The sequence below is a fragment of the Somniosus microcephalus genome, chromosome 12 (assembly GCF_052327205.1).
Source record: "Somniosus microcephalus isolate GS21.2 chromosome 12, FLI_Smic_1.0, whole genome shotgun sequence".
NCBI lineage: Eukaryota > Metazoa > Chordata > Chondrichthyes > Squaliformes > Somniosidae > Somniosus > Somniosus microcephalus.
The window spans coordinates 218987765-219010175 of NC_140998.1; the positions used below are offsets into that span (position 1 = coordinate 218987765).

The 22411-nt window shown below is 53.5% G+C and overlaps 1 protein-coding gene across 3 annotated transcripts in view; it reads right to left on the reverse strand.

The window, feature by feature from the left end:
• LOC147110135 (beta-1,4-galactosyltransferase 3) overlaps positions 1–22411 on the reverse strand; it is a 78003-nt gene that overhangs the window by 53606 nt on the left and 1986 nt on the right. Inside the window, exon 1 of one of the 3 annotated variants that reach the window (XM_086004075.1) lies at positions 10344–10504. The exons of 1 other annotated variant lie outside the window; for it this stretch is intronic. The gene's annotated coding sequence lies outside the window, so the exon portion shown is untranslated. Of the gene's footprint in view, positions 1–387; positions 485–10343; positions 10505–22411 lie in introns of those variants that run through there. One more of the 3 variants, XM_086004076.1, reaches the window with a different exon arrangement.

Here is a 22411-nt window from a genome sequence, read left to right on the forward strand (position 1 = left end):
ATCTGTATGACTCATTCCTGTGAACCAGTCGGCGTGTTGAGATGTTAGCTCTGATCTTAGCGATTAAAAGCCAACTTGTTTTAAGTCTATAACTTCTAGTTTTGTGGTTATTGAAGGCCCATCAACTATAAATTACATTAAATAACTATTTTAAACAATAATTTAAATTTTTGAAAAAAATAATTTTATAAAAAAACAGGGCTAAAAAAGAAGGGTCAAACCCGAAACGTCAACTCAAATTTCTCTCCACGGATGTTGCCTGACTTGCTGAGTTTTTCCAGCATTTTCTGTTGTTATTTCTAAAAATAAACTTACCTTGCTTTAAAGTATTTAAAAATAATAACCCTGTGGAAAAAATGTTTTAATTTTAATTAATTTACCACTTACCTTTTAAAAGGCAGGTAGGCCTCAGTGCGGCATCGGCAGCAGGCGGGAGGCGGAGCAGAGCGACTACAAAAGGCCCCAGAGGCTCAGGTAGGCCTCAGTGCGGCATCGGCAGCAGCAGCAGGCGGAGCAGAGCGACTACAAAAGGCCCCAGAGGCTCAGGTAGGCCTCAGTGCGGCATCGGCAGCGGCGGCAGCGGAGCAGAGCGACTACAAAAGGCCCCAGAGGCTCAGGTAGGCCTCACCAATCTCAGGGAAGGAGAGGGGTAAAAAGTATTCGAGGTGTGAAGTCACCACAAAACAGGTAGGTGATTGGTTGGAGTATCTCTCTCGTTTTAAAACTTTAAGTCTGTGGTTTATAGTTTTTAAGGTCTCTGTGGTGTAGCGGGGACAGTTTGTAAACCAGGGCCCTTAAATATATCATTTAACTGTCGTGAAATTGGTGGGATTCATTTAATTTTAATTAATTAGTTAAAGGGCAAGTCATGGCAGGACAGCCCAGCCCCGTAGTATGCTCGTCCTGCTCTATGTGGGAAATCAGGGACGCTTCCTACGTCCCTGACGACCATGTGTGCAGGAAGTGTGTCCAGCTGCAGCTACTGACAGACCGCATTGCGGCACTGGAGCTGCGGATGGATTCATTTTGGAGCATTTGCGATGCTGAGGACGTCGTGAATATCACATTTAGCGAGTTGGTCACACCGCAGGTAAAGGGTGTACAGGCAGGAAGTGAATGGGTGACCAGCAGGCAGAGTAAGAGGCACAGGCAGGTAGTGCAGGAATCCCCTGTGGCCATCCCCCTCTCCAACAGATACACCACTTTAAATACTGTTGGGGGGGATGACTCATCAGGGGAAGGCAGCAGCAGCCAACTTCCTGGCACCATGGGTGGCTCTGCTGCACAGGACGGGAGGAAAAAGAGTGGAAGAGCTATAGTGATAGGGGACTCAATTGTAAGGGGAATAGATAGGCGTTTTTGTGGCCGCAATCGAGACTCCAGGATGGTGTGTTGCCTCCCTGGTGCAAGGGTCAAGGACGTCTTGGAGCGGCTGCAGAACATTTTGGAGGGGGAGGGTGAACAGCCAGTTGTCGTGGTGCACATAGGCACCAACGATATAGGTCAAAAACGGGATAGGCCCTAAAAGCAGAATATAGGGAGTTAGGAGGTAAATTAAAAAATAGGACCTCAAAGGTAGTGATCTCAGGATTGCTACCAATGCCACGTGCTAGTCAGAGTAGAAATAGGAGGATATTTCAAATGAATACGTGGCTAGAGGAATGTTGCAAGGAGGAGGGATTCAAATTCCTTGGACATTGGAACCAGTTCTGGGGGAGGTGGGACCAGTTCAAACCGGACGGTCTGCACCTGGGCAGGGCCAGGACCGATGTCCTAGGGGGAGTGTTTGCTAGTGCTGTTCGGGGGGCTTTAAACTAAAATGGCAGGGGGTTGGGAACCTGAGCAGGGAGACAGAGGAAAGGAAAACAGGGATAAAAGCAAAAGATAGGAAGGAGAAAAACAAAAGTGGCAGTCAGAGAAATCAATGGTTTAAATCAAACATGGCCACAGTAAATAATAATTCTAATAGGTCTAAGAGCGTTAAAAAAACAAGCCTGAAGGCTTTGTGTCTTAATGCGAGGAGCATTTGTAACAAGGTGGATGAATTGGCTGCGCAAATAGAGCTAAACGAATATGATTTGGTTGGGATTACGGAAACGTGGCTCAAGGATGGCCAAGACTGGGAACTCAACATCCAGGGGTATTCGATATTCAGGAAAGATAGGCAAAAAGGAAAGGGAGGTGGGGTAGCATTACTGGTTAAAGAAGGGATTAATACAATTGTAATGAAGGATATTAGCTCTGATGATGTGGAATCTGTATGGGTAGAATTGAGAAATACTAAGGGGGAAAAAACATTAGTGGGAGTGGTATATAGACCTCCAAACAGTAAGGCGGAGGTTGGGGATGGCATTAAAAGGGAAATTAAAGAAGCGTGCAATAAGGGCACAGCAGTCATCATGGGTGACTTTAATCTACATATAGATTGGGCCAACCAAATTAGTAACAATACTGTGGAGGAGGAATTCCTGGAGTGTTTACGGGATGGTTTCCTGGACCAATATGTCGAGAAACCAACCAGAGATCAGGCCATCTTAGACTGGGTATTATGTAACGAGAAAGGATTAATTAGCAATCTTGTTGTACGAGGCCCCTTGGGTCGGAGCGATCATAATATGATCGAATTCTTCATTAAGATGGAGAATGAAGTAGTTGACTCAGAGACTAGGGTCCTCAATTTAAATAAAAGGAAACTACGATGGTCTGAAGAGCGAGTTGGGTAGGATTGATTGGGGAATGTCACTCAAAGGGTTGACAGTGGATAGGCAATGGTAAACATTCAAAGACCGAATGGATGAGCTACAGAATTTGTTCATCCCAGTTTGGCATAAAAATAAAACAAAAAAGGTGACTCAACCGTGGCTAACAAGGGAAATTAGGGATAGCATAAGATCCAAGGAGAGGACATATAAATTGGCCAGAAAAAGCAATAATCCTGAGGATTGGGAGCAGTTTAGGAGTCAACAAAGGAGGACAAAGGGATTAATTAAGAAAGGGAAAATAGAATATGAGAGTAAGCTTACAGGGAACATAAAAACTGACTGTAAAAGCTTTTATAGATATGTGAAGAGAAAAAGATTGGTGAAGTCAAGCGTAGGTCCCTTGCAGTCAGAATCAGGGGAATTTATAATGGGAAACAAGGAAATGGCAGACCAACTAAATACATATTTTGGTTCTGTCTTCACAAAGGAGGACACAAATAACCTCCCAGAGATGCCGGGGAACATAGGGTCTGATGAAAGGGAGGAACTGAAAGAAATCAGTATTTGGTGTTAGGAAAATTCATGGGACTGAAGGCCAATAAATCCCCAGGGCCTGATGGTCTACATCCCAGGGTACTTAAGGAAGTGGCCCTAGAGATAGTAGATGCATTGCTGGTCATCTTCCAGAACTCGATAGACTCTGGAATGGTACCCATGGATTGGAGGGTAGCTAATGTTACCCCACTATTCAAAAAAGGTGGTAGAGAAAAAGCCTGACATCGGCAGTGGGGAAAATGCTAGAGTCCATGATAAAAGATGTAATAGCAGAGCACTTGGAAAGCAGTGACTGGATCGGACAAAGTCAACATGGATTTACAAAAGGTAAATCGTGCTTGACTAATCTACTGGAATTTTTTGAGGATGTAACTGGTAAAATAGATAAGGGAGAACCAGTGGATGTGGTGTATTTGGACTTTCAGAAGGCTTTCGATAAAGTCCCACATAAGAGATCAGCGTGCAGAATTAAGGCACATGGGATTGGGGGCAAGGTATTGACTTGGATAGAGAACTGGTTGGCGGACAGAAAGCAAAGAGTTGGAATAAATGGGTCGTTTTCCGAGTGGCAGGCAGTGACTAGTGGGGTACCGCAAGGATCGGTCCTAGGACCCCAGCTGTTCACAATATATATTAATGATCTGGACAAGGGAATTGGATGTAATATCTCCAAATTTGCAGACGACACAAAGCTGGGTGGGAGGGTAAGCTGTGAGGAGGATGTCGTGAAACTCCAGTACGATTTGGACAGGTTGGGTGACTGGGCCCAAACATGGCAAATGCACTATAATGTGGATAAATGTGAGGTTATCCACTTTGGTGGCAAAAACAGGAAGGCAGATTATTATTTGAATGGCAATAGATTGGGAGAAGGGGAAGTGCAAAGAGACCTGGGTGTTCTTGTGCACCAGTTGCTGAAGGTAAGCATGCAGGTGCAGCAGGCGGTTAAGAAGGCAAATGGCATGTTGGCATTTATTGCAAGGGGGTTTGAGTATAAGAGTGAGGAAGTCTTGCTACAATTATACAGGGCCATGGTGAGACCACACCTGGAGCACTGTGCACAGTTTTGGTCTCCTTATCCGAGGAAGGATATACTTGCCTTGGAGGCGGTGCAACGAAGGTTCACTAGATTGATTCCTGGGATGGGTGGGAGGGTTGTCCTATGATGAGAGATTGAGTGTTGGGCCGATACTCTCGAGTTCAGAAGAATGAGGCGGGATCTCATTGAAATGTGTAAGATTCTGAGGGGGATTGACAGGGTAGATGCTGAGAGGCTGTTTCCTCCTGGCTGGAGAGTCTAGAACCAGGGATCACAGTCTCAGGATAAGGGCTCGGCCATTTGGGACTGAGATGAGGAGGAATTTCTTCACTCAAGAGGGCGGTGAATCTTTGGATGCAGAGTCGTTCCAACTGACTACAGCTTAAGTGGTCTGTTCTTCTACACAAGGTTGGTTACCGCTCAGGAAATGGGGCTGGTTGGAGCTGTCAGTTGACCTCCCCCTCAACTCCGGCTAATTCGGGGAATTTCATCCATCTGTGACCAGACTATAACCACAAGCCTTTTCGTCTTCCCTCCCACAGGGCAGCGGTCCTTCATTCTGCCCGCGCAACTCGCACTTGATCTAAAGCCAGCCTTTATTCCTCATAAAATTATAAAATCTCATTGAAACTTATAAAATTCTAACAGGACTAGACAGACTGGATGCAGGAAGGATGTTCCCGATGGCGGGGAGTCCAGAACCAGGGGTCACAGTCTAAGGATAAGGGGTAAGCCATTTAGGACAGAGATGAGGAGGAATTTCTTCACCCAGAGAGTGGTGAACCTGTGGAATTCTCTACCACAGAAGGCAGTGGAGGCCAATTCATTAAATATATTCAAGAAGGAGTTAGATATATTTCTTGAGGCTAAAGGGATCAAGGGATATGGGGAGAAAGCAGGGACAGGGTACTGAATTTGGATGATCAGCCATGATCTCATTGAATGGCGGAGCAGGCTCGAGGGACCGAATAGAAACATAGAAGATAGGAGCAGGAGTAGGCCAGTGCGGCGCTCCCTCAGTACCGCCCCGCCGACAGTGCGGCGCTCCCTCAGTACCGCCCCGCCGACAGTGCGGCGCTCCCTCAGTACCGCCCCTCCGACAGTGCGGCGCTCCCTCAGTACCGCCCCTCCGACAGTGCGGCGCTCCCTCAGTACTGCCCCCCCTCAGTACTGCCCCTCCGACAGTGCGGCGCTCCCTCTAAGCCCCCACCCCAGAGACTTGAGCACAAAATCCAGGCCGACACTACCCCGGTGCCGGTACCGGGGGAGCGCCGCACCGTCGGAGGGGCGGTACCGGGGGAGCGCCGCACCGTCGGAGGGGCGGTACCGGGGGAGCGCCGCACCGTCGGAGGGGCGGTACCGGGGGAGCGCCGCACCGGGGGAGCGCCGCACCGTCGGAGGGGCGGTACCGGGGGAGCGCCGCACCGTCGGAGGGGCGGTACCGGGGGAGCGCCGCACCGTCGGAGGGGCGGTACCGGGGGAGCGCCGCACCGTCGGAGGGGCGGTACCGGGGGAGCGCCGCACCGTCGGAGGGGCGGTACCGGGGGAGCGCCGCACCGTCGGAGGGGCGGTACCGGGGGAGCGCCGCACCGTCGGAGGGGCGGTACCGGGGGAGCGCCGCACCGTCGGAGGGGCGGTACCGGGGGAGCGCCGCACCGTCGGAGGGGCGGTACCGGGGGAGCGCCGCACCGTCGGAGGGGCGGTACCGGGGGAGCGCCGCACCGTCGGAGGGGCGGTACCGGGGGAGCGCCGCACCGTCGGAGGGGCGGTACCGGGGGAGCGCCGCACCGTCGGAGGGGCGGTACCGGGGGAGCGCCGCACCGTCGGAGGGGCGGTACCGGGGGAGCGCCGCACCGTCGGAGGGGCGGTACCGGGGGAGCGCCGCACCGTCGGAGATGCCGAGACAATAAACCGAGGACCCGGCTGCTCACTCAGGCGGATGTAAAAGATCCCACGACCACTATTGGAAGAAGAGCAGGGGGGAGTTCTCCCTGGTGTCCTGGGGCCAATATTTATCCCTCACCCAACATCACTAAAACAGATTATCTGGTCATTATCACATTGCTGTTTGTGGGAGCTTGCTGTGCGCAAATTGGCTGCTGCATTTCCTACATTACAACAGTGACCACACTTCTTAAAAAAAAAAAAAAAAGTCCTTCATTGACTGTGCAGCGCTTTGGGACGTCCTGAGGTGGTGAAAGGCGTTGGACACAACACCCACCTTTACACACACACTGACCGACGTACTGGTCCTCAAACCTGCCGTCAAACATCATGGACTACTTTTAGCTTGAGACCTCATATCTCGCCACCACTCAGACTGCCTCTTTCCACCTCCATAACATTGCCCGTCTCTGCCCCTGCCTCAGCTCATCCGCTGCCGAAACCCTCATCCCTGCCTCGGTCACCTCCAGACGCCGACTATTCCGACCCACTCCTGGCTGCCCTCCCACATTCCACCCTGTCATCCAAAACTCCGCTGCCCCCGTGTCCTAAGTCACTGCCAGTCCCGTTCACCCATCACCCCGTCGCTCGCAACCCTCATTGGATCCCGGTCCGGCAACGCCTCGATTTTAAAATTCTCAACCTCAACTTCAAATCCCTCCTCGCTCCCCTTCCCCATCTCTGTACCCTCCTCCAGCCCCGACAACCCTCCCTATCTCTGTAACCTCCTCCAGCCCCTACAACCCTCCCTATCTCTGTAACCTCCTCCAGCCCCTACAACCCTCCCTATCTCTGTAACCTCCTCCAGCCCCTACAACCCTCCCTATCTCTGTAACCTCCTCCAGCCCCTACAACCCTCCCTATCTCTGTAACCTCCTCCAGCCCCTACAACCCTCCCTATCTCTGTAACCTCCTCCAGCCCCTACAACCCTCCCTATGTCAGTAACCTCCTCCAGCCCCTACAACCCTCCCAGATCTCTGCGCTCCTCCAATTCCGGCCACTTGCCCATCCCCCGATTTCCATCGCTCCACCATTGGCGGCCGTGCCTTCAGCCGCCTGGGCCCCGAGCTCTGGAATTCCCTCCCTAAACCTCTCCGCCTCTCTCTCCTCCTTTAAGACGCTCCTTAAAACCGACCTCTCTGACCCAACTTTTGGTCACCCGTCCTAATATCTCATGATGTGGCTCGAGGGTTGAGTTTTGTCTGATTTACGCTCCTGTGAAGCACCTTGGGGCGTTTTACTACATTAAAAGCACCAAGCTCATGGTCTACAGAGCAGCAGTGATACCCGCCCTGCTGTATGCCTCAGAGACATGGACCATGTACAGCAGGCACCTCAAAGCACTGGAGAGGTTCCACCAACGCTGCGTCCGCAAGATCCTGCAAATCCATTGGCAGGATAGGCACACCAACGTCAGTGTTCTTGCTCAGGCCAACATCCCCAGCATCGAAGCTTTGACCACGCTCGATCAGCTCCGTTGGACGGGTCACATCGTCCGCATGCCTGATACGAGACTCCCAGAAACAAGTGCTCTACTCGGAGCTCCGACACGGCAAGAGAGCCCCAGGTGGGCAGAGGAAACGCTTCAAGGACACCCTCAAAGCCTCCTTGAAAAAGTGTAACATCCCCACCGACACCTGGGAATCCCTGGCCCAAGACCGCACAAAGTGGAGGAGAAGCATCCGGGAAGGCGCTGAACACCTCGAGTCTCTTCGCCGGGAGCAAGCGGGAAGCCAAGCGCAGGCAGCGCAAGGGGCGCACGTCAACCCAAGCACCCCACCCACCCGCCCCTTCAACCACCGTCTGCCCCCCTGTGACAGAGACTGTCGGTCCCGCATTGGACTCATCAGTCACCTGAGAACTCATTTTTAATGTGGAAGCAAGTCATCCTCGGTTCCGAGGGACTGCCTAAGAAGATAAATGCGAGATGGTGCGATTGTTAATTTTATGAAGGGGAAGGATTGGCTTACTGGTGGGTGGTTGCTCAGCGCCACCCCATCTGTTACTGAGCCACACCAAGCGCGAAGGCCCCTGGTCGATTCACGCTCTGGGGCACGTGCCAAGATAAGCCGCGGGTGGGCGGGGGGCTGGTGAAACTCAACCTGGGGGGGGAGGCGGTGTCCGATCTGCACCCAGCGAGCAACGCGCGTGGTCGCCCCGCGAGACCAGGATCAGATCGTTTCCCACCCATAGCCACACGAGGCCCACCAGCGCCCACGAGAGTCGGCAATTCGACCGAGTGAGGCAGTGTGGCTTGATGCCGAGCTTCCACCAGCTTAGGTCAGCAACCCGGGGCAAAAACCCAAACCGTCCTTCACCGACGGAAGCCAGTATCGGCCCGAAACGAGAGGTATTTAAAACGCGGCCAGCTCATGTTTAATGTACACCGTAGAGTTTCGACAGCAATCCCTTGTCTAAAGAGAGACTCCCATTTCCCCAGCGCCTTTCACCACCTCAGGACGTCCCAACGCGCTTCACAGCCAATGAAGTACTTTTTCTGAAGTGTGGTCACTGTTGTAATGTAGGAAACGCAGCAGCCAATTTGCGCACAGCAAGCTCCCACAAACAGCAATGTGATAATGACCAGATCATCTGGTTTAGATTGGTTGAGGGATAAATATTTGCCCCAGGACACCAGGGAGAACTCCCCCCTGCTCTTCTTCCAATAGTGGCCGTGGGATCTTGTACATCCACTTCAGGGTGCCTCGGTTTAATGACTCATCCGAAAGACGGCACCTCCAACAGTGCGGCGCTCCCTCAGTGCCGCCCCTCCGACAGTGCGGCGCTCCCTCAGTACTGACCCTCCGACGGTGCGGCGCTCCCTCAGTACTGACCCTCCGACAGTGCGGCGCTCCCTCAGTACCGACCCACCGACAGTGCGGCGCTCCCTCAGTGCCACCCCTCCGACAGTGCGGTGCTCCCTCAGTACTGACCCTCCGACAGTGCGGCGCTCCCTCAGTACCGACCCACCGACAGTGCGGCGCTCCCTCAGTGCCACCCCTCCGACAGTGCGGCGCTCCCTCAGTACTGACCCTCCGACAGTGCGGCGCTCCCTCAGTACCGACCCACCGACAGTGCGGCGCTCCCTCAGTACCGCCCCTCCGACAGTGCAGCGCTCTCTCAGTACTGCCCCTCCGACAGTGTGGCGCTCCCTCAGTACTGCCACCGGGGAGTGTCGGCCTGGATTAGAGAGCTGAAGTCTGTGGTGTGGGGGGCTTTCGCCCACAACCTTCTGACTCTGGTCTCACCAAGACGGACAGCTGAATCTCACATGATTTGTCCGGTTTATAAACCTTCAGTAGGACAGGAATAAAGTTGGAATTTCCTTAATAAACGTTTATGAAACAGACACATATAGGAGTGTTGTCGATAAACACAGCTTTAATCGGTCTGGGTCAGAGCGATCTGGGAACTGCTCGCCAACTGGGGAAAAAAAAGTTTCGTACGCAACTTTTTCAAAGTGTTGAAAAGTACATTTAACGATATCCCCCTCCCTCCTTCTCTTCAATCACAAGTCTCTTGGCTCAGATCATTCATTCTCAGCGAGTCTCATGGTTGCTGGCGACTGGTTAGAGAAATCGTTCAAGCATTTTTTTTCTAGAGCAGGAGGTCTCTCTCTGACACACACACACAGTTGGTTGCTGGTCTAACGGGAAATCTCACAAGAGGGGCGGCGCCATCGAATGTTTAAGCGACACGTCTCGGAGAAATGCGAGGGGGGGGGGGGAGAGAATGCACAGGACGAGGGTGAGGAGATAAGTCGTGTGGAGCCCACCTCCTTAAAAAAAAACAACCACAAAACACACACAAACAGCAAAGATTCCCAGCTCAGAACCCCTGGGTCTGGGCAAAGTCAGGGGTAGCGAATGAAACTGATCAGAGGGAACAATGTAACTGATCGCTGCAACTGATTGTGAAACTGACTTGGGAACCGATTTGTGGCCAAAGCTTCAAACTCAAGCCAACTTGCAACTCGTTTCACACCCACCTCACCTCACCCCACCCCTTCAAGTCTTGCCCCAACCCACCACCCCCCAGAATCAGAAGGACCCCGTTCCCAAAACCAGCCCCACATCATGTACTGAATTCTGAATTTGCTTACCTTCTGCCTTCGCTTCACCCACTCCAAGTCGTGTAACAGAAACCAACCAACCTCCCTCTCCCCCTCACAGCAAAATAAGTAAGAAAAACCAGAGAGAGAGAGAGGGAGGACAGAGGGGGAATCCCCACCCCTCAAATAGGAAGTGACATCCTGGGACAACCCCCTCCTCCTCCTGCCCCCCAAACCCTTGCACCTTCGCCGGTTGGCTGGATGTTGAAATGTGGCTGGTTGTCAGCATTGACTGTGGGCTGCAGCGGGTCTGTGATTGGTCCGAAGGGTTGTCTATCACACTCACTGCTTCCAGCAACACAGACCAGCTCAAGCTAAGGCAGAGCTGTGAGAATCACACAGCACAAGAACTCTCCCATTAGACCCACTCTCCCCGCCTCCCCCTGCTCTGTCCCCACAGCACAGAATCTCACCGCACAGGAGGAGGCCATTCGGCCCATCGTGCCTGTGCCAGCTCTTTGAACGAGCTCTCCAATTAGTCCCACTCCCCCCTGCTCTTTCCCCACAGCCCTGTGAATTTTTCCCCTTCAAGTATTTCTCCAATTCTCCTTTTGAAAGTTACAATTGAATCTGCTTCCACCGCCCTTTCAGGCAGCGCGTTCCAGATCACAACAACTCGCTGCGTCAAAACAATTCTCCTCATCTCCCCCTCTGGTTCTTTTACCGATTATCTTCAATCTGTGTCCTCTGGTTACCGACCCTCCTGCCACTGGAAACAGTTTCTCCTTATTTACTCCATCAAAACCCCTCATGATTTTGAACGCCTCCATTAAATCTCCCCTTAACCTTCTCTGCTCTAAGGAGAACAACCCCAGCTTCTCCAGTCTCTCCTCATCACTGAAGTCCCTCATCCCTGGGACCATTCTGGTCAATCTCCCCTTAACCTTCTCTGCTCTAAGGAGAACAATCCCAGCTTCTCCAGTCTCTCCACATCACTGAAGTCCCTCATCCCTGGGACCATTCTGGTCAATCTCTCCTTAACCTTCTCTGCTCTAAGGAGAACAACCCCAGCTTCTCCAGTCTCTCCACATCACTGAAGTCCCTCATCCCTGGGACCATTCTGGTCAATCTCCCCTTAACCTTCTCTGCTCTAAGGAGAACAATCCCAGCTTCTCCAGTCTCTCCACATCACTGAAGTTCCTCATCCCTGGAACCATTCTGGTCAATCTCCTCCTTAACCTTCTCTGCTCTAAGGAGAACAACCCCAGCTTCTCCAGTCTCTCCACATCACTGAAGTCCCTCATCCCTGGGACCATTCTGGTCAATCTCCTCGGAACCTTATCTGCTCTAAGGAGAACAACCCCAGCTTCTCCAGTCTCTCCACATCACTGAAGTCCCTCATCCCTGGGACCATTCTGGTCAATCTCCCCTTAACCTTCTCTGCTCTAAGGAGAACAACCCCAGCTTCTCCAGTCTCTCCACATCACTGAAGTCCCTCATCCCTGGAACCGTTCTGGTCAATCTCCCCTTAACCTTCTCTGCTCTAATGAGAACAACCCCAGCTTCTCCAGTCTCTTCACATCACTGAAGCCACTCATCACTGGTGCCATGCGTGCTTATTTATACGAAAGATCCCAGTATCAATGAGACTCGTTCCCTTGATCTTGGTACCAGAACAAATTTATTGGCCATAAGTTAAAGTCATAACAGCCCTGGCTCAGTTGTTTCAGCACTCTCTCTCTCTCTCTCTCAAGCATCTGAGTCTGAAGGTCGTGGGTTCAAGCCCCCACTCCAGAGACTCGAGCCATATAATCCAGGCCGACACTTCCCCGGCAATAGTACTGAGGGAGTGCCACACTGTCGGAGGGGCAGTACTGAGGGAGCGCCACACTGTCGGAGGGGCAGTACTGAGGGAGTGCCGCACTGTCGGAGGGGCAGTACTGAGGGAGCACCGCACTGTGGGAGGGGCAGTACTGAGGGAGTGCCGCACTGTCGGAGGGGCAGTACTGAGGGAGCGCTGCACTGTCAGAGGGGCGGTACTGAGGGAGTGCCGCACTGTCGGAGGGGCGGTACTGAGGGAGTGCCGCACTGTCGGAGGGGCAGTACTGAGGGAGTGCCGCACTGTCGGAGGGGCAGTACTGAGGGAGTGCCGCACTGTCGGAGGGGCAGTACTGAGGGAGTGCCGCACTGTCGGAGGGGCAGTACTGAGGGAGCGCTGCACTGTCGGAGGGGCGGTACTGAGGGAGTGCCGCACTGTCGGAGGGGCAGTACTGAGGGAGTGCCGCACTGTCGGAGGGGCAGTACTGAGGGAGTGCCGCACTGTCGGAGGGGCAGTACTGAGGGAGCGCCGCACTGTGGGAGGGGCAGTACTGAGGGAGTGCCGCACAGTCGGAGGGGCAGTACTGAGGGAGCGCTGCACTGTCGGAGGGGCAGTACTGAGGGAGTGCCGCACTGTCGGAGGGGCAGTACTGAGGGAGCGCTGCACTGTCGGAGGGGCAGTACTGAGGGAGTGCCGCACTGTCGGAGGGGCAGTACTGAGGGAGTGCCACACTGTTGGAGGGGCAGTACTGAGGGAGCACCGCACTGTCGGTGGGGCTGTACTGAGGGAGCGCCGCACTGTCGGAGGGGCAGTACTGAGGGAGCACCGCACTGTCGGAGGGGCAGTACTGAGGGAGCGCTGCATTGTCGGAGGGGCAGTACTGAGGGAGCGCCGCACTGTCGGAGGATCAGAACTGAGGGAGCGCCGCCCTGTTGGAGGAGCAGTACTGAGGGAGTGCCGCACTGTCGGAGGGGCAGTACTGAGGGAGCACCGCACTGTCGGAGGGGCAGTACTGAGGGAGCACCGCACTGTCGGAGGGGCAGTACTGAGGGAGGGCTGCACTGTCGGGGTGGCAGTACTGAGGGAGCGCTGCACTGTCGGAGTGGCAGTACTGAGGGAGCGCCGCACTGTCGGAGGATCAGTACTGAGGGAGCGCTGCACTGTCAGAGGGGCAGTACTGAGGGAGCACCGCCCTGTTGGAGGGGCAGTACTGAGGGAGCGCCGCCCTGTCGGAGGGGCAGTACTGAGGGAGCACCGCACTGTACGAGGTACAGTACTGAGGGAGCGCCGCACTGTCGGAGGGCCTCGTGTCTGGGCCTCTTGTAGACTCATTGATAGAGAATGATTGCTGTGGTTAGTCAACAACTCCAGTATCATTGCATTATATGACTCCCAGGATGGGAGAGGGTGAACCAGTTGGACCTTGGCCGTTCTTCTTCTGTGTTCCTACACTGTCCCATCAAACACTCCCAGGGCAGGTACAACACGGGTTAGATACAGAGTAAAGCTTCCTCTACACTGTCCCATCAAACACTCCCAGGGCAGGTACAGCACGGGTTAGATACAGAGTAAATCTCCCTCTACACTGTCCCATCAAACACTCCCAGGGCAGGTACAGCACGGGTTAGATACAGAGTAAAGCTCCCTCTACACTGTCCCATCAAACACTCCCAGGGCAGGTACAGCACGGGGTTAGATACAGAGTAAAGCTCCCTCTACACTGTCCCATCAAACACTCCCAGGGCAGGTACAGCACGGTTTAGATACAGAGTAAAGCTCCCTCTACACTGTCCCATCAAACACTCCCAGGGCAGGTACAGCACGGTTTAGATACAGAGTAAAGCTCCCTCTACACTGTCCCATCAAACACTCCCAGGACAGGTACAGCATGGGTTAGATACAGAGTAAAGCTCCCTCTACACTGTCCCATCAAACACTCCCAGGGCAGGTACAGCACGGGTTAGATACAGAGTAAAGCTCCCTCTACATTGTCCCATCAAACACTCCCAGGGCAGGTACAGCAGGGTTAGATACAGAGTAAAGCTCCCTCTACACTGTCCCATCAAACACTCCCAGGGCAGGTACAGCAGGGTTAGATACAGAGTAAAGTTCCCTCTACACTGTCCCATCAAACACTCCCAGGGCAGGTACAGCACGGTTTAGATACAGAGTAAAGCTCCCTCTACACTGTCCCATCAAACACTCCCAGGGCAGGTACAGCAGGGTTAGATACAGAGTAAAGCTCCCTCTACACTGTCCCATCAAACACTCCCAGGGCAGGTACAGCACGGGTTAGATACAGAGTAAAGCTCCCTCTACACTGTCCCATCAAACACTCCCAGGGCAGGTACAGCACGGGTTAGATACAGAGTAAAGCTCCCTCTGCACTGTCCCATCAAACACTCCCAGGGCAGGTACAGCAGGGTTAGATACAGAGTAAAGCTACCTCTACGCTGTCCCTACACTGGTCCGCAATCTCGACTACACGAGTGATTTTGGCCTGTTACGGAGAGGCATGATGTCACTGCGATAAGATAGAAAAGGAGAGAAAGTTGGATAAAGTACGGGATCGTTCTCTGTGAGGTGCAATGGATGATGTTTCACTTTACAAATTGGGTCATGTTTCACTGCAATCTCACTGGACAGCCCAGACACTTTCAGATCAATATAATTCCATTGATCGATTAGTTGTGTTCACCTCGGTCATTTAGCCGTGGGATCGAGCTTGGATCCTCGGACTGTCTCCTCCTGCATCACGGAGGTGGTCAATAATTATCTAGCACGGGACCCAGTTTGAACAGGGGACAAGTCATTCCGCATCATTATCTACAGCTCCCGCTCACTGAACTGGAACGTACCCTTGGCTGGATCAAGTGTCGCTGCAATTTTAACACGAGACACTCTGCAAGCGACAGATCAATTTCCTAACAGAGGGAGGGACGGCTGTCTGGCCCAGGTTCTGATAATGGGAGCTCTGCGTCGCCAAGGGTTCACAAGAGGGAATTCATCGTCCCCCCTGTCGCTGGCTGACCTAAACTGGCTCCAGGTCTGGCAACGTCTCGATTTTAAAATTCTCATCCTCCTGTTCAAATCCTTCCATGGCCCTCAGCCCTCCCTCCCTATCTCTGTAACCTCCTCCAACCCTACAACCCTCCCTATCTCTGTAACCTCCTCCAGCCCCTACAACCCTCCCTATCTCTGTAATCTCCTCCAGCCCCCTACAACCCTCCCTATCTCTGTAACCTCCTCCAGCCCCTACAACCCTCCCTATCTCTGTAACCTTCTCCAGCCCCTACAACCCTCCCTATCTCTGTAATCTCCTCCAGCCCCTACAACCCTCCCTATCTCTGTAACCTCCTCCAGCCCCGACAACCCTCCCTATCTCTGTAGCCTCCTCCAGCCCCTACAATCCTCCCTATCTCTGTAATCTCCTCCAGCCCCTACAACCCTCCCTATCTCTGTAACCTCCTCCAGCCCCGACAACCGTCCCTGTCTCTGTAACCTCCTCCAGCCCCTACAACCCTCCCTATCTCTGTAACCTCCTCCAGCCCCTACAACCCTCCCTATCTCTGTAACCTCCTCCAGCCCCCTACAACCCTCCCTATCTCTGTAACCTCCTCCAGCCCCTACAACCCTCCCTATCTCTGTAACCTCCTCCAGCCCCTACAACCCCCCCATCTCTGTAACCTCCTCCAGCCCCGACAACCCTCCCTATCTCTGTAACCTCCTCCAGCCCCTACAACCCTCCCTATCTCTGTAACCTCCTCCGGCCCCTACAGCCCTCCCTATCTCTGTAACCTCCTCCAACCCCTACAACCCTCCCTATCTCTGTAACCTCCTCCAGCCCCTACAACCCTCCCTATCTCTGTAACCTCCTCCAGCCCCTACAACCCCCCCCATCTCTGTAACCTCCTCCAGCCCCGACAACCCTCCCTATCTCTGTAACCTCCTCCAGCCCCTACAACCCTCCCTATCTCTGTAACCTCCTCCGGCCCCTACAACCCTCCCTATCTCTGTAACCTCCTCCGGCCCCTACAACCCTCCCTATCTCTGTAACCTCCTCCGGCCCCTGCAACCCTCCCTATCTCTGTAACCTCCTCCAGCCCCTACAACCCTCCCTATCTCTGTAACCTCCTCCGGCCCCTACAACCCTCCCTATCTCTGTAACCTCCTCCGGCCCCTACAACCCTCCCTATCTCTGTAACCTCCTCCAGCCCCTACAACCCTCCCTATCTCTGTAACCACCTCCAGCCCTACAACCCTCCCTATCTCTGTAACCTCCTCCAGCCCCCTACAACCCTCCCTATCTCTGTAACCTCCTCCAGCCCCCTACAACCCTCCCTATCTCTGTAACCTCCTCCAGCCCCTACAACCCTCCCTATCTCTGTAACCTCCTCCAGCCCCCTACAACCCTCCCTATCTCTGTAACCTCCTCCAGCCCCCTACAACCCTCCCTATCTCTGTAACCTCCTCCAGCCCCCTACAAACCTCCCTATCTCTGTAACCTCCTCCAGCCCCTACAACACTCCCTATCTCTGTAACCTCCTCCAGCCCCGACAACCCTCCCAGATCTCTGCGCTCCTCCAATTCCGGCCTGTTGTCCATCCCCCCGATTTCCATCGCTCCACCATTGGCGGCCGTGCCTTCAGCCGCCTGGGGCCCAAGCTCTGGAATTCCCTCCCTAAACCTCTCCACCCCTCTCTCTCTTCCTTTAAGACGCTCCTTAAAACCGACCTCTTTGACCCAGCTTTTGGTCGCCTGTCCTAATATCTCCTACAAGAGCAAAATACTGCGAAGGCTGGAAATCAGAAATTGAAACAGAAAATGCTGGAAACACTCAGCAGGCCAGGCCGCGTGTGTGGAGAGAGAAACAGAGTGAACGTTCCAGGTCGATGACCCTTCGTCAGAACTGGAAGAAGTTGGAGATGGAACAGGTTTTCAAGCTAGTGTAAGGGCAGGGAGAGGAGGGAGGGGAGGAAAGAACAAAAGGGAAGGTCTGTGATAGGATGGAAGGCAGGAGAGATTACGAGACAAAAGGGGATTATGGTGCGAGGCAAAAGGAGATGGTAATGGGACAAGTTAAGAAACAAAAGATGGGTCTAGAGGAAATAACAACAGAGTTAAAGTCTTGCTCTCTCCAGCTTAAAACATATACCGGTGAACGAGTGGCAACATTGGGTACAGCTACTGTAACTGTGCAACACAGGGACACCGTGGAACAGCTACCTGTAGTTGTAGTACCGGTTCTGGACCAAACCTGTTAGATCGGGGCTGGATACAAGAACTTAAATTAGATTGGGGAGGAATAAATCAAATAGAGGGAGGCAAACAGTTGTCTTTGCAAGAAGTGTTGATTGAACATGAGAACGTGTTCAAGGAAGAACTTGGCCCATTTAATGGCCCCCCAGCTAAGATTTATGTCGACAAGGAGGCACTGCCAAGGTTTTTTAAACAACGACCTGTGCCGTATGCCATGAAACCGAAGGTAGAGGCTGAGCTTGATCGAAACCCTTCATCAGGACTGGGAGTAAAAACACAGGAAATGAAACAGGTTAAAAGGCCAGTTTGGGGGCTGGGAAATGGGGATGAAACAACAAAAGAGAAGTGAAGAGACATGAAGAGGTATTCAAAATCAGACGAGATGGTGATCGGACTAGTGGAGACAAAAGACGGCTCTAGATTAGGTGTGAAATGCGCTGGCAGAATGGGAGACAGCTGCCATGTGGGAGAGAGAAAAAGGGGGAAGGGCCAAAACAAAGGTGTGGATCAAAAATATATAAAAATGTAATAGGGGCCGAGGTTATGATCTGAAGTTGTTGAACTCGATATTGAGTCCGGAAGGCTGTAAAGTGCCTAATCGGAAGACGAGGTGCTGTTCCTCGAGATTACGCTGAGCTTCCGTGGAACAATGTAAGAGACCGAGGACGGTGAGGTCCGAGTGGGAATGGGGTGGTGAATTAAAGTGACAGGCGACCGGAAGCTCGGGGTCCCCCTTACGGACTGAATGGAGGTGTTCCGCAAAGCGGTCACCCAATGGGTCTAGAGGAGCTGTGAATGGCAACGGCAGATTGATCGACCGCAGCCCTGTGAGAGAGAGAAAGAGAATGATCGGGGTTGAGGTTATGGTCTGAAATTGTTGAGCTCGATGTTGAGTTCAGAAGGCTGTAAAGTGCCTAATCAATAGATTATTAGCTCCTGATGTGGCTCGGTGTCAAATTTTGTCTGATTCATGCTCCTGAGAAGCACCTTGGGACGTTTTACTACGCAGAAGGTGCTATATAAATGCAGCTTGTTGTTGTTTCGCACCCCGGTCTGGTTCTGGAGTGGGCCTTTTACGCTTCAAAATAAGTCGAAAGCGCTGGGCAGGGAGCCCACATTGCAAAGTTCGGCGGCTCTAAGCAGAACAATACGTTCCTGCGATTTGCTCAGGGTCAGGGGAACACAGCCCCGCAGCACAGAGATTAGATTAGCAATTATTCAAAGGATGTGGACTGGTTAACAGCACTGGCAGAACAAACAAAGTGCAGCACGGATTGGAAACGTAACAATGACATAGAATTACATCGCATTTCATGCACTGTACAGCACAGGAACAGGCCATTCGGCCCCAGAGCTCTGTGCTGGTGTTTCTGCTCCAAACCAGCCTCCTCCCGCCCCTCTTCATCTCACCCCATCAACACCAGCCTCCTCCCGCCCCTCTTCATCTCACCCCATCAACACCAGCCTCCTCCCGCCCCTCTTCATCTCACCCCATCAACACCAGCCTCCTCCCGCCCCTCTTCATTTCACCCCATCAACACCAGCCTCCTCCCTCCCCTCTTCATTTCACCCCATCAACACCAGCCTCCTCCCACCTCTCTTCATCTCACCCCATCAACACCAGCCTCCTCCCACCCCTCTTCATCTCACCCCATCAACACCAGCCTCCTCCCACCCCTCTTCATCTCACCCCGTCAACACCAGCCTCCTCCCACCCCTCTTCATCTCACCCCATCAACACCAGCCTCATCCCTCCCCTCTTCATCTCACCCCGTCAACACCAGCCTCCTCCCACCTCTCTTCATCTCACCCCAACAACACCAGCCTCCTCCCACCCCTCTTCATCTCACCCCATCAACACCAGCCTCCTCCCACCTCTCTTCATCTCACCCCAACAACACCAGCCTCCTCCCACCCCTCTTCATCTCACCCCATCAACACCAGCCTCCTCCCACCCCTCTTCATCTCACCCCATCAACACCAGCCTCCTCCCACCCCTCTTCATCTCACCCCGTCAACACCAGCCTCCTCCCACCTCTCTTCATCTCACCCCAACAACACCAGCCTCCTCCCACCCCTCTTCATCTCACCCCATCAACACCAGCCTCCTCCCACCCCTCTTCATCTCACCCCGTCAACACGAGCCTCCTGCCACCCCTCTTCATCTCACCCCTTCAACACTAGCTTCCTCCCACCCCTCTTCATCTCACCCCATCCACACCAGCCTCCTTCCACCCCTCTTCATCTCACCCCATCAACACCAGCCTCCTCCCACCCCTCTTCATCTCACCCCATCTACACCAGCCTCCTCCCACCCCTCTTCATCTCACCCCATCAACACCAGCCTCCTCCCACCCCACTTCATCTCACCCCATCAACACCAGTCTCCTCCCACCCCTCTTCATCTCACCCCATCCACACCAGCCTCCTCCCACCCCTCTTCATCTCACCCCATCAACACGAGCCTCCTCCCACCCCTCTTCATCTCACCCCATCAACACCAGCCTCCTCCCACCCCACTTCATCTCACCCCATCAACACCAGTCTCCTCCCTCCCCTCTTCATCTCACCCCATCAACACCAGCCTCCTCCCACCCCACTTCATCTCACCCCATCAACACCAGTCTCCTCCCACCCCTCTTCATCTCACCCCATCAACACGAGCCTCCTCCCACCCCTCTTCATCTCAACCCATCAACACCAGCCTCCTCCCACCCCTCTTCATCTCACCCCATCAACATATCCTTCTACTCCGTTCTCCCTCTTGTGTTCCCCTTAAAAGTATCTCCGCTCTTCGCCTCAACACTCCCTGTGGTAGCGAGTTCCTCATTCTCACCACTCTCTGGGGAAAGAGGTTTCTCCTGAACTCCCTGTTGGATTTTTCAGTGACTATCTGGTATTGATGGCCCCTGGTTCTGGTCACCCCGACAAGTGGAAACATCTTCTCTACCTCTGCTGCCCCATGTCCTAACTCGCACCGCTGTCGCTAGCTCACTTCCATTGGCTCCCGGTAAAGGAACACCATGATTTCAAACTTCTCATCCTTGTGTTCAATTCCTTCCTTGCCACCCCGCCTCCCTATCTCTGTAACCTCCTCCAGCCCCTACAACCCTATCTCTGTAACCTCCTCCAGCCCCTACAAACCTCTCTATCTCTGTAACCTCCTCCAGCCACTACAACCCTCCCTATCTCTGTAACCTCCTCCAGCCCCGACAACCCTCCCTATCTCTGTAACTTCCTCCAGCCCCTACAACCCTCCCTATCTCTGTAACCCCCTCCAGACCCGACAACCCTCCCTATCTGTGTAACCTCCTCCAGCCCCAACAACCCTCCCTATCTCTGTAACCTCCACCAGCCCCTACAACCCTCCCTATCTGTGTAACCTCCTCCAGCCCCTACAACCCTCCCTATCTCTGTATACTCAAGCCCTACAACCCTCCCTATCTCTGTAACCTCCTCCAGCCCCTACAACCCTCCCTATGTCTGTAATCTCCTCCAGCCCCTACAACCTTCCCTATCTCTGTAACCTCCTCCAGCCCCTACAACCCTCCCTATCTCTGTAAACTCAAGCCCTACAACCCTCGCTATCTCTGTAACCTCCTCCAGCCCCTACAACCCTTCCTATCTCTGTAACCTCCTCCAGCCCCTACAATCCTCCCTATCTCTACAACCTCCTCCAGCCCCTACAATCCTCCCTATCTCTGCAACCTCCTCCAGCCCCCTACAACTCTCCCTATCTCTGTAACCTCCTCCAGCCCCTACAACCCTCCCTATCTCTGTAACCTCCTCCAGCCCCTACGATCCTCCCTATCTCTGTAACCTCCTCCAGCCCCTACAATCCTCCCTATCTCTGTAACCTCCTCCAGCCCCCGACAACCCTCCCTATCTCTGTAACCTCCTCCAGCCTCTACAACCCTCCCTATCTCTGTAACCTCCTCCAGCCCCTACAACCCTCCCTATCTCTGTAACCTACTCCAGTCCTACAACCCTCCCTCTCTAACCTCCTCCAGCCCCTACAACCCTCCCTATCTCTGTAACCTCCTCCAGCCAGTACAACCCTCCCTATCTCTGTAACCTCCTCCAGCCCCTACAATCCTCCCTATCTCTGTAACCTCCTCCAGCCCCTACAACCCTCCCCATCTCTGTAACCTCCTCCAGCCCCTACAACCCTCCCTATCTCTGTAACCTCCTCCAGCCCCCTACAACCCTCCCTATCTCTGTAACCTCCTCCAGCCCCTACAACCCTCCCTATCTCTGTAACCTCCTCCAGCCCTCTACAACCCTCCCTATCTCTGTAACCTCCTCCAGCCCCTACAACCCTATCTCTGTAACCTCCTCCAGCCCCTACAACCCTTCCTATCTCTGTAACCTCAAGCCCTACAACCCTCCCTATCTCTGTAACCTCCTCCAGCCCCTACAACCCTCCCTATCTCTGTAACCTCCTCCAGCCCCTACAACCCTTCCTATCTCTGTAACCTCAAGCCCTACAACCCGCCCTATCTCTGTAACCTCCTCCAGCACCTACAACCCTCCCTATCTCTGTAACCTCCTCCAGCCCCTACAATCCTCCCTATCTCTGTAACCTCCTCCAGCCCCTACAATCCTCCCTATCTCTGTAACCTCCTCCAGCCTCTACAACCCTATCTCTGTAACCTCCTCCAGCCCCTCCCTATCTCTGTAACCTCCTCCAGCCCCTAGAACCCTCCCTATCTCTGTAACCTCCTCCAGCCCCTACAACCCTCCCTATCTCTGTAACCTCCTCCAGCCCCTACAACCCTCCCTATCTCTGTAACCTCCTCCAGCCCCTACAACCCTCCCTATCTCTGTAACCTCCTCCAGCCCCTACAATCCTCCCTATCTCTGTAGCCTCCTTCAGCCCCTACAACCCTCCCCATCTCTGTAACCTCCCTCAACCCCTACAACCCTCCCTATCTCTGTGACTTCCTCCAGCTCCTACCACCCTCCCTATCTCTGTAACCTCCTCCAGCCCCTACAACCCTCCCTATCTCTGTAACCTCCTCCAGCCCCCTACAACTCTCCC